The sequence below is a fragment of the Schistocerca americana genome, chromosome 4 (genome assembly GCF_021461395.2).
Source record: "Schistocerca americana isolate TAMUIC-IGC-003095 chromosome 4, iqSchAmer2.1, whole genome shotgun sequence".
In the NCBI taxonomy this organism is placed as follows: domain Eukaryota; kingdom Metazoa; phylum Arthropoda; class Insecta; order Orthoptera; family Acrididae; genus Schistocerca; species Schistocerca americana.
This window is the reverse complement of record NC_060122.1, coordinates 249,572,714-249,584,357: the sequence shown is the minus strand read 5'-3', so window position 1 is coordinate 249,584,357 and position 11,644 is coordinate 249,572,714. Positions and strand designations below refer to the sequence as shown.

General features: G+C 45.5%; 1 protein-coding gene across 1 annotated transcript in view; it reads right to left on the bottom strand.

Moving 5' to 3' along the window:
• Nucleotides 1-11,644, bottom strand: part of LOC124612493 (gibberellin-regulated protein 14-like) — a 100,044-nt gene that overhangs the window by 21,590 nt on the left and 66,810 nt on the right. The gene's annotated exons all lie outside the window — the stretch shown is intronic.

Genomic DNA, 11,644 nt, shown 5'->3' with positions numbered 1-11,644 from the left:
ATAATATCCATGACTGCTGAACTCCTCATGTAAGTCAACTACGCAAGTATTTTCGCTAAAGGAAAGAATTCTGCAACTTTTTCAAAATCTTACAACCCAAGCCCTTCCTGAAGAGCTACCTTGTGGGACCATGCCTCAAAATTTCAGTCCACTACACATCAGGAATTCAAATGCTGTTGCAACCCTCCTCTTCTTTTGGCTGAGAGTGAGAAGTGATTATGTCTCTTAAAGACTAAGTTTTCAACATCAGTACCTAATCTGTCAGATGAAGATTTAATTGTGTGATGCATGGCATGATTATAACAATTACCTTTCATGAAGTAGAGAGCTTTTTCTCAGCAAATGACATATGGATTTATTTTTTTTCCAAAGTTCACATTGGAATTGTCAACACCGTAAGAAGACACAAATTAACATCCAAATTGTGTTTTTACGCTCCGCAGTACCATATCGGTTACTGGAATAGATGTTACTGCAGTACTTTCAACAAAATCTGACGAGTATTCTGCACTCTATTTACAGAGTCGAAGTACAGGATGCAAACTGGGAACATTTTTCAATTGCTTTTGTTTGATGCATCGCTTGCCGACGAGAAAAAGTTAGTCTTTTTGGGATACCTTAAAATAGACAGAAAGTCATTAACACTTTCAAAAGCAAGAACGTTCTACGCAACCATTTCCGGCTTTAGTGCGTCCAAATGAAAGTTTGGAAGCAATTAGAGACTCGTTAAACACAGGTTTATGTTTCCAGTCCAGATACGAATAACTTAGATTATGTGCCACTGTAAGACACACTAAACCAAGTTCACAAGCGGTACTTTGATAAAAGTACCGCTTCTTTATTGCTTAAGCAACTAAATAGCTTGATAATTTATTTGAACTAACAGAATAACACTTTTCGTTAATGCGATATCCCTTGTATTGTATACGTATGTTGTTTCGTGTCAGTTTGTCTACCATGAGACTTACTAAAATGCTTCCAACACAAACGAAAAAGTGCTCAACTCTCGTCTGGTCCTGGCTTAACCAACCGAAAGGTAACTTCCCATTCCTTGAGATATATTTCGTGATGTTGGCCTTGAGATGTAAACTTTTTTCGCAGAGGAGTTTTTGATGGACCTTCTTCAACCTCGAGCACTTCAAGATGAAACTAATTTTCTAGAGAAGATTAACGGATTGAGAACACATTTGAACCACGCTTGAATCAAACTGTAGCCCCTGGAGAAAGCGCAATAAATTATTGTCGTTGGTTGTTCCTACGGTTTGGAAACTGAAACATTGTCAACATTCAAGATTTGAAATAACAAAAGAAACTATAACAAATCTAGTTTTCAAGAAGATGAGCTTCAAGAGAGCATTTATTCCATAAAATATACACTCCTGGAAATTGAAATAAGAACACCGTGAATGCATTGTCCCAGGAAGGGGAAACTTTATTGACACATTCCTGGGGTCAGATACATCACATGATCACACTGACAGAACCACAGGCACATAGACACAGGCAACAGAGCATGCACAATGTCGGCACTAGTACAGTGTATATCCACCTTTCGCAGCAATGCAGGCTGCTATTCTCCCATGGAGACGATCGTAGAGATGCTGGATGTAGTCCTGTGGAACGGCTTGCCATGCCATTTCCACCTGGCACCTCAGTTGGACCAGCGTTCGTGCTGGACGTGCAGACCGCGTGAGACGACGCTTCATCCAGTCCCAAACATGCTCAATGGGGGACAGATCCGGAGATCTTGCTGGCCAGGGTAGTTGACTTACACCTCCTAGAGCACGTTGGGTGGCACGGGATACATGCGGACGTGCATTGTCCTGTTGGAACAGCAAGTTCCCTTGCCGGTCTAGGAATGGTAGAACGATGGGTTCGATGACGGTTTGGATGTACCGTGCACTATTCAGTGTCCCCTCGACGATCACCAGTGGTGTACGGCCAGTGTAGGAGATCGCTCCCCACACCATGATGCCGGGTGTTGGCCCTGTGTGCCTCGGTCGTATGCAGTCCTGATTGTGGCGCTCACCTGCACGGCGCCAAACACGCATACGACCATCATTGGCACCAAGGCAGAAGCGACTCTCATCGCTGAAGACGACACGTCTCCATTCGTCCCTCCATTCACGCCTGTCGCGACACCACTGGAGGCGGGCTGCACGATGTTGGGGCGTGAGCGGAAGACGGCCTAACGGTGTGCGGGACCGTAGCCCAGCTTCATGGAGACGGTTGCGAATGGTCCTCGCCGATACCCCAGGAGCAACAGTGTCCCTAATTTGCTGGGAAGTGGCGGTGCGGTCCCCTACGGCACTGCGTAGGATCCTACGGTCTTGGCGTGCATCCGTGCGTCGCTGCGGTCCGGTCCCAGGTCGACGGGCACGTGCACCTTCCGCCGACCACTGGCGACAACATCGATGTACTGTGGAGACCTCACGCCCCACGTGTTGAGCAATTCGGCGGTACGTCCACCCGGCCTCCCGCATGCCCACTATACGCCCTCGCTCAAAGTCCGTCAACTGCACATACGGTTCACTGTCGCTGTCGCGGCATGCTACCAATGTTAAAGACTGCGATGGAGCTCCGTATGCCACGGCAAACTGGCTGACACTGACGGCGGCGGTGCACAAATGCTGCGCAGCTAGCGCCATTCGACGGCCAACACCGCGGTTCCTGGTGTGTCCGCTGTGCCGTGCGTGTGATCATTGCTTGTACAACCCTCTCGCAGTGTCCGGAGCAAGTATGGTGGGTCTGACACACCGGTGTCAATGTGTTCTTTTTTCCATTTCCAGGAGTGTAATTCGTAATAGACTTAAAAATAGAAACTGAGAACTATTCCCTCTGCAAAAAAAAAACAACCAAAAAGGGAAATTTGGGCGAAAAGACGGAAGACTCCGTTAATAACGGAGCGTCTGGTACCACGAAAATGAGAGTATCTCTCGACTATCATTTTCAACCCTCCGCATGGGGAAACATCAGCATTTTTTTTCCGTCTATACAGCTCAGTTACGTTAGTCAAAATGACATCTACTGCCTCCACCTGAGAATATTTCTGACAGTGGTTCCGGATAGGCCCACGCCCTCTTGGAACGTGTATGTCCTTTTCAAGCAACCACCTCAACCACTGCCTCCTATGCACACTTTAGTAATTTTAAAATAGCGATTCCTATACGTCTTCACACATGAGATATCTCTTGAATGCTTCTGGTTTTGATTCATGAGAGTGGAAATTTCTTTGCTCTTATGCTTTGCAAGTATTACCCAAGCATATTATTACAACCAGCTGTAGGATTTTCATCGGGTGGTACCTGGGCTAGAACACCCTCTTCCATCCATTACCTTGTGCAGGTGTTTTTAGAAGAGCAAGCTAGTCGAGTTTCATTGGGCGAAGCAATGGTCTTTGTGTTGAATGAATAAATTCCTTCCATTTCAGAGGCCCCACCTTAAGAAGTTCACATCATCCACGTAAATGCTTACCTGTGTATCCGTGTCAAGTATGAGTCGTCCCTAGGTTACACTGACAATGAAATGCATGAATCACACGAAACAAACAATACAAATAAAATCCACATGTTTGCCACAGCTTTACGTACTATTCTCATATATGCACGTGAACGATACACCGCGTATCTCCACTGTGGTACAATTCGAGAAATAAGCTGTATTTTTCAAAAATATCTTCCAACTCCTCTTGTGTGGCTATGTAACTGTAGAATTCTACTCGTATTAAAGGTGGGCCATAATGAAAGTAAAACCAGCAACAAGCCACTATTAAATATTTTACGTATTAAAATGTGGCACCTTTACTTACTTTGAACCATGAGATTCAAATTCAATTGTTTGTTTTCACATTTCTTTTATGTTAATTACAAATACCAACTACGAGAAGTTACTAGTTTTGTGAGACATTCTAGGGTGGTGGCGGCCTATAGGAAGGCCCAGTATTAGAAGAAGAATGGATTTGAACCGTATTTGTAACACATGTAATAACGAACCTAAATAAGATAAACACCTTTGCATGAGGACAAAATAATCATCTTGTGATATTTACCTCGAAAATCTTACGTCGTTTTTTCGTGACTGATGTCTGCTGTTGGATTTTACATTTCTCAGAATAATAAGGTACGACAGACACTCTTCTGGCTTTGAAGTTAAATGTGACACATACTTACCTCGGTACCTCGATAACAAGGACACTTGTGCACTAATGTAACGACTGATAAAAAAACTATGCTAAAGGTAATGTATACCAGAGTTGTTATCACCTTGATATAAATATTACACAACAAGTTCATGAGGCGTGAATAATACAGTTTCTGTGAGCTCTGTGCAATGGCAATTACATTGTCTTTACTATTTAATGGAACTATGCAGCAACATTTTCTGAAAACATTTTCATAACTATACAAGCGCTATTTTAGACATTCTATTGTGAAATAATTTCAAGTTACACATCAGTTAGTTATTTATAGGAGAAATTTGACGAATGATTTACATGCAATGACTGCTGGATGAGCATTATTTGAAATAACTGATGTCAGACTGTGCTGCACAGAGAAATGTTATGCCAGTAAATACTATTTTAAATATTGTGGCTGGCACTTGGTATTCTACAACGACTTAATTATTCTGTACATTGTAATAAAAATAGTGAGGCACTACTGCATAAACAATGTTGTAGTTGTGGATACTACATTACACGTTCTTAAAGCTTACTATGATTTCATGTTAATTTTATAGTTCTATATTGAATTAACTTATAACAAAAGAGTTATATGCAAGTACACGCTATTAGTCTTTAGTTTTGTACATGATATTCGATTATTATGTACGTTTTAAGTGTCAAGTAGGTTAATGCGTATTTACGATTTAAGACAGGAAGGATTAATAGAGGAATGTTGGGTACACTGTAACAGATAAAATTATTTTCTTACATTTTTAAAATTATGTTTGTGAAGATATTGTTCTTTTTATGTGTTTTTCTTTGATGATCCCCTAACAATCATTTCAAGCTCATAGACTGTGTAGTTTCGAAACTGGGGTATTTGATATTACATATGAATGTAAACTGTTACAATGAGCCCCATTGGATGGCAGAATATTACACACACTGTGGTACAGTGTAGTAAGCATGAAAAATTACTTACATTGGTGTAACTTGTAATCTTAAACTGCTTCAGAATACAAACTACAATTAAATACTAAGCGAAGTAAATCTTGTATCGGTCCACTGCTAAGCACGGAAACGCCGATGCGTTGTCCCGTTTGCCTGTTGCTGAGGATAGAGCATTCGATTCTTCCGAACTTGCTTGCATGTTCATTGATTCGGAAACCGATGAAGTGGTCGAATCGTTTCCGATTGATTTTCGTCGTGTAGCTACAGCCACAGCTGCTGACCCGGTCCTTGTTACCGTTTTGCGTTTTGTTGCTACGCAGTGGCCCTTGTCAAAGTCGCGGATCGAGGATCCGCTGGTTCGCCGATTTTTTGCTCACAAGGAGAGACTTTTTGTTCGACGTGGTGTTTTGTTGTTGCGTTCTGATAATGATCAGTCCAGAGTCGTGGTCCCACGTTCGTTACAGTCCTCTGTCTTACGGCTTCTCCATCAAGGACATTGGGGTATAGTGCGCACGAAACAACTTGCTCGTCAGCACTGTACTTGGTTCGGAATCGATGCTGCGATTACGAATATGTGCTCTTCTTGCATGGCGTGTGCCAAACAACAATCCGCACCGCCGCGGAAATTCTTTGCATGGCCAAAAGCCACTTCCCCTTGGCAACGCTTGCACATCGATTTTGCTGGTCCATTCTGGAATGCTAGATGGTTGGTTGTGGTAGATGCCTTCAGTAATTTTCCTTTTGTTGTCCGGATGTCTTCCACGACGTCATCTGCCACCATCCAAGCGTTGTCTGCTATCTTTTGTATTGAAGGTCTTCCGCAGACTATTGTTTCCGACAATGGCCCACAATTCATGTCTGCAGAATTTGTCTTTCTGCAAGGCCAATGGTATTCAACATTTGACATCCGCGCCGTTTTCGCCTCAGTCAAACGGTGCCGCTGAACGATTGGTCCGGACTTTCAAGTCACAGATGTTGAAGTTAAAAGAGTCGCATTCTGGGGAGGACGCGTTGTTGCTCTTTTTGTCTTCGTATCGCTCTCAGCCCCGAGATGGTCGCTCGCCGGCTGAGTTGCTCCACGGTCGCCTTCATCGCATCTTGATGTCTTTGTTACATCCGCCGCATCAGGTTCCTGTGCAGCGGCAACCACCTGCTTTTGCTCCAGGCGACGTTGTATACTATCGCAACTGTCGAGGTTCACGGCGTTGGCTCGCAGGGCGCATTCTTCGCTGCCTCGGCCGCGCTATGTATCTGGTTTTGGGGGCCTCTGGTGAGGTGCGTCGGCATCTCAATCAGCTGCGCCTCTGTCGTCGCACGGGTTCTGCCGCTCCCCGTCTGCTTTCAGCGACGGTGCCGTCCGGTCAGCGCCCTGGGGACCCATCTACTGGCTCGCCTCATCCCCAGGTGTTACCGACGCTGCCTTCCATTTTGCCCCATGGCGACGCGTCGCCGCCGCCGCCGCCGCCGCCGCCGCCGCTTGGTCTCCCGCCGGCGCCGCCCGCAGTGGACGCTTCGCTGCAGCCGCCACGCGCCTCCCTGGGTCACGCGCCGCCGATCGCTTCCCGTGACCAGATGTCCTCCGTCATGAAACTTTTGCCGGCTCCGGACCAGATGTCGTCTTCGCCCGTCGGGTGCCCCGACGCAATGGAGGTCGACCCTTCGGACCCTCCTATATCTCTAAGGGCGCATACACCGCATGTTGGCGTGCACCCTGGACTAGGTTTTCAGGCGTTTCCTAGCTCCCCTCGGACCGAATGGCCGGGTGCGGGTGGCACAGCCTCGCCTGTTGTTGGGCTCCCCACCTCATCGCCTACGCCAACATGGGGTCCTCCCCACGGCGGGCGGAAGCCTTATAACACGACCAGTCGCCGATTTGCGGTGGAAGAATGCGGTGTCACCGCCAGACACCATACTTGCTAGGTGGTAGCTTTAAATCGGCCGCGGTCCATTAGTACATGTCGGACCCGCGTGTCGTCACTGTCAGGGATAGCAGACTGAGCGCCACCACAAGGCAGGTCTCGAGAGACTGACTAGCACTCGCCCCAGTTGTACGGACGACGTAGCTAGCGATGCACACTGTCGAAGTCTCGCTCATTTGCAGAGCAGATAGTTAGAATAGCCTTCAGATAAGTCCATGGCTACGACCTAGCAAGACGCCATTAGCCTTACATAGCTTGTATCTAAAGAGTCTCACTTGTATCGTCAAGAGCGATGTATACAACAAGGATGGATTAAAGTTAAGTATTCCAGAAGCTACGTACTTTTCTTTATAGCATTCATTACGTATCCTGTTACAGACCTATCTCTTGCCTGCGTGAACTAAACACGTGCCTTTCGGCTACTTCCGTGGCATGGCTGTTTTGCTACGCCACAACAGTAAATATTTAGAATTTCCGAAAATAGTTCAAATTTTTTTTTTATTGTTCAATTTACAGATTTGATGAACTGTGTTGTTGCCAGAAAACTCTACTAAAATATAATCGTCTTGAACAGCCTGTCTAATGTTTTCGTCTTTGCCCTCATTGCGACCCGTAATTTCTTCACTGTCTGGTAATCTAAAGAACTACACTTTGTTTTCCACTTTTCCATGCAACTCAGGTACTTTTGGAAACCGATTTCATTCGGTGATGTATTATTGTTACCCCGTTTAAAGTGAAACTTGTGGGAATTTGTAAGAGAGCCACAGGACGTGGTGTATCATCTACCGATGGCCAATAAGGGCAGTGTGGCAAAATATATCTTATAGCAACATGTACACAAAATGGTCATGAGAGGGGTAGCTGTTCTCAGCAAAACCAGCATTGCATCGTGGTATCAGCAAGAGTGGGCAGGACAGTGGTACCACTCCATGGTAAGAGTGTGTCACGAGCTATGTGACTGGAGAGCTGGGTAATAAGGCAACAAATGTGCCCCATAGTCATAACAGTCATATAAATAGCTTTGAATTTTGAGACAGATGCATTTAGAGTTCGGTAGCATCCCCCCCCCCCCCCCCCCCCCCATGCCAAAGCTATGCTAGATAATGAAATGACTGGACATGACCACCTGCAGGTATGGTTTCGAGACTGGGTCGGGATAGCTTCCTATCGCACCAGGTCTACCCTGTGGGACTTGGTGTCACATACCTGCTGACCCGCCAGCTGCCAGGGAGCAGCATGTTGTGCCCCATGTCTCCCAGTCTTCCCTTATCTCCATGGTGGAAGAAAGCCTAGACTGAATCGCCTGGCCTGTGGGCGTCTGCCACAGGATGCAGTCACAGCACAAGGAAGAGTGCCCCGCTGACGTCGGGGCTTTAGCTGACTGATGCACCACTGGATTGCTGCAAGCCTGACATCAGCATCGCAAGGCACTGATGCGTGTACCTCTGTTCTGGGGCGGAAGCCAGTCATCTGCTATGTGTGGGGCATGTTTTCTTTGCATTATCAGTGACAAGATTGTAAGTGAAATCTAATAAAATATCTCTGCAGACTAGCAGTCTGTCACTGGACGCCACCAACTCATCATTCCATCGCTCACCCCAAGGCGTGGCATCTGAAGTCGTCAACAGTCCTATAGAGTGGTGTGAACAGAGCTGATGTTGCTATTAATGGACAGCGGAGCTTGCACCAACCCACCCACAGAACAATGTCTGAACCGCAGTCTCTGGTGTCTTCTTTGTCGGGTGAATGAGAACACAATTACAAACTTATTTCTGTGAGGCTGGAGGAATCAGTGGAAGTTTCCCAGTTTAACTGTAATTATAAGGATCTTTGGTTAGAGCCCATACCACGTGCACAGTGTAATTTACTTTCGTGTTCTGTCCCTTGTGCCGAATATAACAGTTGTTTGTTTTACAAGTCGTCTTTTGGCCATATGGAGAGGCAATGAAGGATGTCCAGGTGGATCATAATCAGAAATCAGTGTGCTAGTGTTATTAACTAACACATATTCTGTTCTTTTTATTGTTGCATTATTATCGTGGAATTTATAAATATGAGTGAAGGTGAGGGAATGGCAAAATCAGACACACAAAGTGTCCCTGGTCAGCAAGCAATGGAATGATAGTTGATCAAGTATTGCAGTTAAGAGCAGAGAATACATCTGTGAATTGTAAGCTTGCAAAAAAGGATGAGGGGTTGGGGTTGCTAAATGAGAGAGCCAAGGGGTAGATTTAGCTGGTAAGTTGTCCAATGGTCTCACGTATGGGGATGGTCAGACAAACGGTTGCTACAAATAGTATGAATGCACCTTTAAGGTGGAGCCAAGTTGCACAGAGACATTCGGCAATGCAGAAAATTTTGAGTAGCTCAGGCAAAGGTTATTGGATGTAAGAAGCACAACAGGGAGCGGTTTTTCCATGAGCAGTTAAGCGTAATTGCTGAGAGGCCTAATGACCCATAGAGGACTTTGTGGACAAGACTGGAAAAATTAATGTGTGTACGTATGAACTGATGCAGACTGATGAGGCAAATAAGGTACTGTTACAGAGAGCCCAGTAGTGGCTTTCGAAAGGGATTTAGCACAGAAAAGTCCAGTAGCGTGTGCACTGATGCGCCTAGAGGTTTCCATGCAACATTTAGGCTATCAACGGAATTTGAGGAAACTGATGCTGCAACAGGGATAAATGATCGACGAAAAGTGTTTGCAGCGAAAATAAGGTGCTTTAGCTGTGGGTGTACAGGGCATGTGTAGAGGCAATACAGCCAGTCACAGCATAACAGGGGTGATATGTATTATTAACGGTTTTATGGGAATAATAGGGTTGGTATGAAGCCATGGCAGTATCATGAGAATAATGGTAGGAGTGATCTGGCTTGTAATAAGCACTCATTAAACTCAACAGGGAACACCAGAACCGCCGAAAATCGTTCTTAGTAAAAGCAAATGCATTAAATACGAACGCACAAGCGTGAAACTTGCTATAATTGGTGTAGTAGGTGGTAAGAAAGATAAGTTTTTGTTGGACAGAGGGACAGATGTGTCGGTGGCCTTGAAAGATTTAGTGGGTAGGAGGTAACGGGACCAATGACTTTATACGAGGGCAGTTCAATAAGTAATGCAACACTTTTTTTTTCTCGGCCAATTTTGGTTGAAAAAACCGGAAATTTCTTGTGGAATATTTTCAAACATTCCCGCTTCGTCTCGTATAGTTTCATTGACTTCCGACAGGTGGCAGCGCTGTACGGAGCTGTTAAAATGGCGTCTGTAACGGATGTGCGTTGCAAACAACGGGCAGTGATCGAGTTTCTTTTGGCGGAAAACCAGGGCATCTCAGATATTCATAGGCGCTTGCAGAATGTCTACGGTGATCTGGCAGTGGACAAAAACACGGTGAGTCGTTGGGCAAAGCGTATGTCATCATCACCGCAAGGTCAAGCAAGACTGTCTGATCTCCCGCGTGCGGGCCGGCCGTGCACAGCTGTGACTCCTGCAATGGCGGAGCATCCGAACACACTCGTTCGAGATGATCGACGGATCACCATCAAACAATTCAGTACTCAACTTGACATCTCTGTTGGTAGTGCTGTCACAATTGTTCACCAGTTTGGATATTCAAAGGTTTGTTCCCCCTGGGTCCCTTGTTGTCTAACTGAACACCATAAAGAGCAAAGGAGAACCATCTGTGCGGAATTGCTTGCTCGTCATGTGGCTGATGGTGACAATTTCTTGTCAAAGATTGTTACAGGCGATGAAACATGGGTTCATCACTTCGAACCTGAAACAAAACGGCAATCAATGGAGTGGCGCCACACCCACTCCCCTACCAAGAAAAAGTTTAAAGCCATACCCTCAGCCGGTAAAGTCATGGTTACAGTCTTCTGGGACGCTGAAGGGGTTATTCTCTTCGATGTCCTTCCCCATGGTCAAACGATCAATTCTGAAGTGTATTGTGCTACTCTTCAGAAATTGAAGAAACGACTTCAGCGTGTTCGTAGGCACAAAAATCTGAACGAACTTCTCCTTCTTCATGACAACGCAAGACCTCACACAAGTCTTCGCACCCGAGAGGAGCTCACAAAACTTCAGTGGACTGTTCTTCCTCATGCACCCTATAGCCCCGATCTCGCACCGTCGGATTTCCATATGTTTGGCCCAATGAATGACGCAATCCTTGGGAGGCACTACGCGGATGATGAAGAAGTTATTGATGCAGTACGACGTTGGCTCTGACATCGACCAGTGGAATGGTACCGTGCAGGCATACAGGCCCTCATTTCAAGGTGGCGTAAGGCCGTAGCATTGGATGGGGATTACGTTGAAAAATAATGTTGTGTAGCTAAAAGATTGGGGAATAACCTGGTGTATTTCAATGCTGAATAAAACAACCCCTGTTTCAGAAAAAAAATGTGTTGCATTACTTATTGAACTGCCCTCGTAATTTGCTTGGGGTGGGGGATCTACATCTACATACATTCACCGCAAGCCACTGTATAGTGCATGGTGAAGAGTACCCTGTACCAGTACTAGTCATTACGTTTCCTGTTCCATTTGCAGATCCACCGAGGGAAAAATCACTGCGTACATGTCTCTATATGAGCACTAATTTCTTGT